Below are 7,731 nucleotides of genomic sequence, written 5' to 3' on the forward strand. Positions count from 1 at the left end.
TTTGTTTCCTCAAAAATAAGCTTTTGAAAACTTTCTTTGTTGTATAGAATAATAACAAGGCTCGACTCGATGGTTAATCACCTTACAATTATGCATATGTGGCTGATGATCACACTACAACATAATTGAAAAAAAGGTACAATTGCATGAGATGGGTTTACAAATGTGTCTAAAATCTCATGGAAACGCCCATTAAAAAACACGACATTTAATCATTACTACATCTTTCTATGAATATAGCTATATCCACAAGCTAAAATGGTTTCTTTTTTTATAAATTAAATTCACATATCTGTAATCATTTTTTAAAACCTACATGCATGCTATTCTCATAGCCTTATTCTTAATCATTAGAGAAGATACAAACAAAGCAAATTAACCACACACACACACACACACACAAGATCAAAGGCCTTCAAGTTGCCGATGTATGGAGCACTCAGAGAGCAAGAAGTAGCCATTTTCTTCCATCTCAAAGGTATCGAGTCTTGTTACTTTAGTGCTATAAATCTTTGTCGCTTTGTTAATGGTCCAAGTAATGAGCTTGTTGTCACCTAGGTTCACATAGAAATGGGTGTTCTCTACACAGTGAACGTGGCATTTCATGTGGATTTAAATGGTCTAGGTTTACTTCTTAAAGTGTTTTAACATTAGTTTAAATGTAGTTGCTGTAGACAAATACAAGATATTGTTAATGTTCAAACTCTATTGCGCAAACTAAACACTACAAGTTCTGCAATGGAGAAGAGGAGAGGAGAAAGAAGAGGCAAAGTTACCAAAACATCAAAGGTATGGGTACCTATATTTCTTTTGATGTTTGGTTGGATTTGTGGTATTCATTGTTATTATTTATTATTGCATTGATTGAGTAGGCAAGGATGTCCATTTGAGTCGTTGCTTGGCATCATTAGGATATTTTAGGGACTCATGTGAGGATATGTTGAGTGTATGACTTAGATGGGAATAACCATATATCTAAACTCTAAAGTTGCAATATGTGACACTTGTTTTAGAGGTTGTGGCCATTGAGTAATTAGGATGAGCCTACTATTGTGATGTGGTGACATGGTCACTTATATATTTGGAACAATCGAATAGCTTGGATTTGAGATTAGTGCATATTAGATTAGTAGTTAATTAGGTAGTTATCATGTTATGCTTCTATATATATGTGTAATAGACGATCGAGCAAGGACATTCCTAGGTTTGTATGCAAGATTGGATAGGCCTCTATAAAGTTTCTAGAAGATTCTAGAACATTCTAGAAGATATCTACATCATTGCTTGCTAATGTCAATTGTTATGTGTCAATATACATGTCATGCCATGTGTTGACATGCATGTTGTGCATGTGGCATCCTCCTGTAATGACATGTGTTTCCCTTAACCTCCCTAGGTTATAGTCTAAATAGGGGTCATGGGATACAAGTCCTTTAGTCTTGTCAATACTAGTTGTGAGGCTCTTGTGAGGTAAGTCCTCTTCTAGTTCGTGTCTTGTTTTAGTCTTGTCTTATATTGAGTCTTGTCTTGTAATCAAGCCACGCCCTTTTGAGCATTCTCTTATAATCAAGTTATCTCACAATCAAGTTCTAGCTCAATCTCTCTTTCAAGTTCTTCTCTTGTAGGTTGTGAGAGAAATCTCCTTGCTCTCAAAGAGCACTTGCCATGCCTATAACAGTTTGGCAAGACTCTCCTACAACGATCTTGCCTAGTCGTGATGTAGTCCATGATGGAAGGTATTGTTGCTTCTTTAAAAAGGATCCAACCGCAAATCCAAGAGCTTCAAGAAAGTAATGCAAGGCTACAATCAATGAAACCACAAGATTTGGGCTTAGCTACGCAAGACCTACAATAACAACTTCAATAAATTCAAGAGACAAGCCTACATCAAGCCAGATGTCCACAACCAAATATTAATCCTCTAGAGAAATTTGATGGCACAAGGTCAAAATGTCGAGGTTTCCCCCAACATATATGATTTTTTATATGTATGCAACTAGATCACTATCCAAATGATGCTTCTCGAGTCAATGTCATAGGAACTCTTGTCTCATGTACAACTCTCTCTTGGTTTGCTCCCTTTCTTGAATAGGAATCCCCATTTCTATATAATTTTGAGGCCTTCCTACAAGTGTTCTCTACCTTATTTGGAGAAGTAGATAAAGCAATAGTAGTTGAAATAAAAATTAGAAGTATATGCCAAGGTTCGAGACCCACCTCCTGTTAGATATGATCAATGCCCCACCCTCATTAGGTGCTACCAATGATCCATGGTGCTCAAAGTTGTAAGGCCCCCATTATGAGGAGAAGCCAAATGTGAGCCCGGACATTGGTTGAGTCCTGACTTGTATATCAGATGAGGTCTATGTGACCGGATGGCAAAAAAGGTGACTGTTGTGGGTCTAATCTTTGGGTTAGACGGAGTGGTTAAGCTGGTAGCAACTCGAGGCACATTGCATTGAGTTGCGTGGTAAGGGAGTTAAAAGGGGCCCCTATTGTGGGGTCCGGGGGCCGCGGAAGCGGCCCCTGGCTGGGGGGTCCCAGGGGGGCCAGCGGCCCCCCTGGCGGGGGTCCGGGGGCAGCGCCCCCGGCCCGATGGTAAAGGGAATATTCCCTGGAATATTCCCTGGCCGACTAGTGGAGGCTCATATGGTAGGTCGGTCAGCAGGCCGACCTAACGACCTTCGCGGGCTATAAAAGCTAAACCCCTTCGCAGCCATCTTACACTTATCTTTCACCCAGTCAGAGTTGTTGTTCCAGCTAGCCTTAAGCTCTTCACCTATCTTCTGTCTAGATCGCCATCTAAGCTTCATTCATTGGAAGCGCACGGGTGGACAGAGCCATCTTTGTATCAGTTGTTTGGAGTTAAAGAATTTTACTGATTCTCCTCTTATCTGTTGTGTACTCTCTATCTCTTTCTCAGATTCTGTTCGCTGCGCCGTGTAATATTTTTACATGGTATCAGAGCCCAGGGGGCTCTAGAGATCGGAGAGCGTGCAAGAGGCAAAGGCTTCAACAGCAAAGAGAAACGATGTCGACTCCGGGAAGCAGTTCTGGCGCATCCGGAAGCGGTGCAGGAGGTGGTGCTGCTGTACCGGCTATTCAAACACTGAGGATTCGTCCACCAACCTTCAGCGAAGGCAAGTTAGATGGTACAAACTACACCTTGTGGAAGTTCAAAATTACTACTATCCTTGATTCTTATGAGCTTCTGGAGACTGTGCTGGGGACTGACGCAGAACCACAGCCTACCCCCGACCCATCAAATCCTAGTGTGATGATTCCTCCGAATGCAGATCTTCTACGAGCTTGGAAACGAAGGAATGCAGATGCATTGTGTGCCTTAGTTACAAGCTGTTCTGACAGTGTTTTGACTCTGATTCAGCATACAACCAAAGCGTCGGAGGCTTGGAATGTACTAAGGAGTCAGTATGAAACACGAAACCAAACAAGGATTCAAAACTTGGAGAATCAACTAGCAGCGGAGAAGTTTGCTGAAGGAGAGACGGTTGAAGCATTCATCACTCGGATTAAGAATCTACGCGACCAGATGGCTGGCGCTGGGATACAAAAGACTAGCGAAGAGCTAGCTCGGAGGTGTCTTCGGATTTGTCCACAAAAGTTTGATGGACTAGTAACTGCCCTTAATACTCAGGTGAGACCTCAAGCTTTGACTTTTGAGGAGTTTTGTGCATTATTAATGGAGGAGGAGTTGAGGCTGAAAGCCCGAGAAGGAAGCAACAATGGAGATGCTGCATTCTCTGCCAATGCAAAAGGCAAAGGTGTTTCCTCCACCAAAAATGATGGTGACAAAAAGAAGAAGGGCGGCAAGAAGAAGTTTCAAGGAGAGTGCTTCTACTGTAAGAAGAAAGGACATGCAATTGCAGATTGTCGTGTCAAGAAGGCAGATGAAAAGAATGGTACCCTTAAAAGTAAAGGGAAAGAGACAGCCAATACGGCTGAAGCAGAGTTGGAATTATTCATGGCGACCATTGAGGAAGTGTGCTCCTCGGCGCAAGAAGAATCTACCACTGACTCTTGGGTGTTGGATAGTGGGGCCTCCCGTCACATGACCAACAAGAAAGGTCTATACAGTTCTATGCAGCCTCTACAAGAATCCATCACTGTGACGGTTGGAAATGATGCTAAATGCCCTGCTGCGGGCACAGGTACTATTTCTTTTGTTGCTGCAAATGGTGAAGTCAAAAAGCTTTCAAATGTGTTGTATGTTCCCGAAATCAGGAGAAATCTCTTATCAGTTGCTGCCATAACTGATCTTGGTCATGAAGTGAGGTTCAAGAAGACAGGTGCAGAAATTATTGATAGTGCTGGCACAATTGTTGGCAAAGGAGAAAGAAGGAACAACCTGTATGAGCTAAGTGCTCTTACAGCCACCGCTGGAGTGGGCACAAGTAAGCTTTGGCATGAAAGGTTTGGACACATCGGATTTGCAGTATTGAAGGAGATGCAAAAGCAAGGTATGGTTGCTCACCTACCTACAATAACTGAATTGAAGGAACCATGTGAAGCTTGTATGATGGGCAAGCAACAGAGAAAGGCATTTCCACAAGAAAGCAAGAATAGAGCACATGCTCCTCTAGAGTTGGTGCATGCTGACTTGTGTGGTAAGATGCCTACACAGGCCTTGGGGGGATCTTCTTATTTTATGTTGATTGTCGATGACTACAGTAGGAAGATGTGGGTGTACTTCCTTCGTGATAAGGCTCAAGCTTTTGGTAAGTTTAAAGAATGGCTAATACTTGTTGAGAATGAAACAGGGAAAAGTGTGAAGAAATTTAGAACAGATGGTGGTGGTGAGTTCAACTCAAAGGAGTTTGAAGGCTTTTGCAAGAGCAAAGGGATCAAGCGTCAATTGACGACGCCTCACACACCTCAGCAGAATGGTGTTGTGGAACGCAGGAATCGTACCATTGTGGAGATGGCAAGATGCATGCTAAAGGGCAAGGGATTGCCTAACCATTTTTGGGCTGAAGCTGTTAATACTGCAGTCTACATTCTAAATCGGAGCTACACAAAGGCTCTCAAGGGAAAAACACCTCATGAGGCTTACACTGGTAAGAAACCATCTGTTTCACATTTCAGAATTTTTGGATGTGAATGTTATGCACATGTTCCAGATGAGAAGAGAAACAAGTTACAACCAAAAAGCAGAAAATGTATCTTCTTGGGTTATAGTGATGAGCAGAAGGCTTACAAGTTATATGACCAAGAGGCAAAGAAGATCATCGCGAGCCGTGATGTGGTGTTCAAGGAGGAGCCGCATACAGTGGAGGAGGAGAAGGCAAGGTCTTCCACTTTATCATCAAGCGAAGAAGTAGTCCACTATGAACCTGTCCCGAGAGCTATCCCTATCCTTAAGGAGGAGGAAGCATCATCTTCAGATGATGAGGAAAAAGTTCACCAACCTGACATCACCCCACCGGAAAAGCCATTGCCGCGCTGGGTGAAGCAGCTCTATGACCACAATAATCCTATGCCTGCATCTGTTGAGGAGAAGGCAGACGGACCAAGGAGGTCTCAGAGAATAGAGGAGCAAAGGAGGGCTTCTGCTCACATAGTCAACATGGCCTTGATGGTTGAGATTATGAGAGAAGTAAAGGAGCCAACTGACTTAGAAGAAGCACTTGCAGATCCATCATGGAAGGCTGCTATGCAGGCGGAGTATGACAGCATAATGAAGAATGACACTTGGGAGCTAGTGGATCGGCCAGCAAAGCGGAAGATTATTGGCACCAAGTGGATCTGGAAGGTAAAGTACAAGGCTGATGGTACCTTAGAAAAGTACAAAGCTAGACTGGTTGCCCAAGGATTTTCACAAGTTGAAGGGTTTGATTTTCAAGAGTCATTTGCCCCAACTGCCAGAATGACCACTATTCGCACGGTACTTGCAGTGGCTGCCCACAAGAAGTGGCCAGTGTACCAAATGGATGTTAAGTCAGCGTTCTTAAATGGTGACCTCAAGGAGGAGGTGTACGTGGCTCAGCCACCAGGGTTTGAGGCCCCCCATTCTGAGAACAAAGTGTGTAAACTGAAGAAGGCATTGTATGGGCTGAAACAAGCCCCCAGAGCATGGTACCAACGGATAGATAGGTTCTTTTTAAACCTAAACTTCAAAAGATGTGCCTCAGATGCTAACTTGTATGTTTACAGGGATGGTAAAAAGTCTGTAGTGATTGTCCTATATGTGGACGACCTTCTTATTACAGGTGACTATGAAGATATGATCAACCAAACTCGAAAGGCTTTGAGTTTTGAGTTTGAAATGACAGACTTGGGCTTGCTGCACTATTGTTTGGGGATTGAAGTCTGGCAAGAGCCAGGAAAGATCTTCATCTCTCAGAAGAAGTATGCATGGGAGATCTTGAAGGCATTTGGCATGACCGAGTGCAAGGAGATAGCTACACCTATGGAGGTGAATGTAAAGTTATCCGTTGAGGATACATCAGCACTAGCAGACATTGGGAGGTATAGGAGGTTGGTCGGCAGTCTAATCTACTTGTGTAACACCAGACCAGATATCAGTTTTGCTGTTGGTGTTTTGAGCAGGTTCTCAAACAAACCTCATGAGAGTCATTGGAAAGCTGGGATGCGGGTGCTCAGATACTTGAAGAAAACTCTTGACTATGGTATCACATACAGTTTCGGAACTTCTCTTGTGGGGAACTGTGACTCAGATTGGGCAGGAGACATTGATTCCAGGAAGTCAGTTTCTGGTTATTGTTTCTCTTTGGGTTCAGGAATTTTCTCTTGGATTAGTAAGAAGCAACCAACAGTGGCATTGTCTTCTACCGAAGCAGAGTACAAGGCAGCTTGTTTTGCTGCATGTGAGGCCGTATGGTTGAGAAGGATTCTATGGCATATGGGAGTGCAGGATGAAGAACCAACTGTGCTGAGATGTGACAATCAGAGTTGCATCGCCATTGCCAAAAATCCAGTGTTTCATGCACGCACCAAACATATAGAGATCCAGTATCACTATGTGCGTGATTTGATGGAGGATGGGATAGTGGAATTGGTCTACTGTCCAACAGAGGAGAATGGAGCAGATATCTTCACCAAAGCACTTACGAAGGATCTGCTTCAAGTTCATCTTCAGAGACTCGGCATTGGGCCGAGGAGATAGTTCACCTATGGGTGGACATTGAGGGGGGGTGTTAGATATGATCAATGCCCCACCCTCATTAGGTGCTACCAATGATCCATGGTGCTCAAAGTTGTAAGGCCCCCATTATGAGGAGAAGCCAAATGTGAGCCCGGACATTGGTTGAGTCCTGACTTGTATATCAGATGAGGTCTATGTGACCGGATGGCAAAAAAGGTGACTGTTGTGGGTCTAATCTTTGGGTTAGACGGAGTGGTTAAGCTGGTAGCAACTCGAGGCACATTGCATTGAGTTGCGTGGTAAGGGAGTTAAAAGGGGCCCCTATTGTGGGGTCCGGGGGCCGCGGAAGCGGCCCCTGGCTGGGGGGTCCCAGGGGGGCCAGCGGCCCCCCTGGCGGGGGTCCGGGGGCAGCGCCCCCGGCCCGATGGTAAAGGGAATATTCCCTGGAATATTCCCTGGCCGACTAGTGGAGGCTCATATGGTAGGTCGGTCAGCAGGCCGACCTAACGACCTTCGCGGGCTATAAAAGCTAAACCCCTTCGCAGCCATCTTACACTTATCTTTCACCCAGTCAGAGTTGTTGTTCCAGCTAGCCTTAAGCTCTTCAC

Source organism: Lygodium microphyllum, chromosome 25 (assembly GCF_053477565.2).
Source record: "Lygodium microphyllum isolate KBCC chromosome 25, Lygodium_microphyllum_v1.1.10, whole genome shotgun sequence".
Classification (NCBI taxonomy): domain Eukaryota; kingdom Viridiplantae; phylum Streptophyta; class Polypodiopsida; order Schizaeales; family Lygodiaceae; genus Lygodium; species Lygodium microphyllum.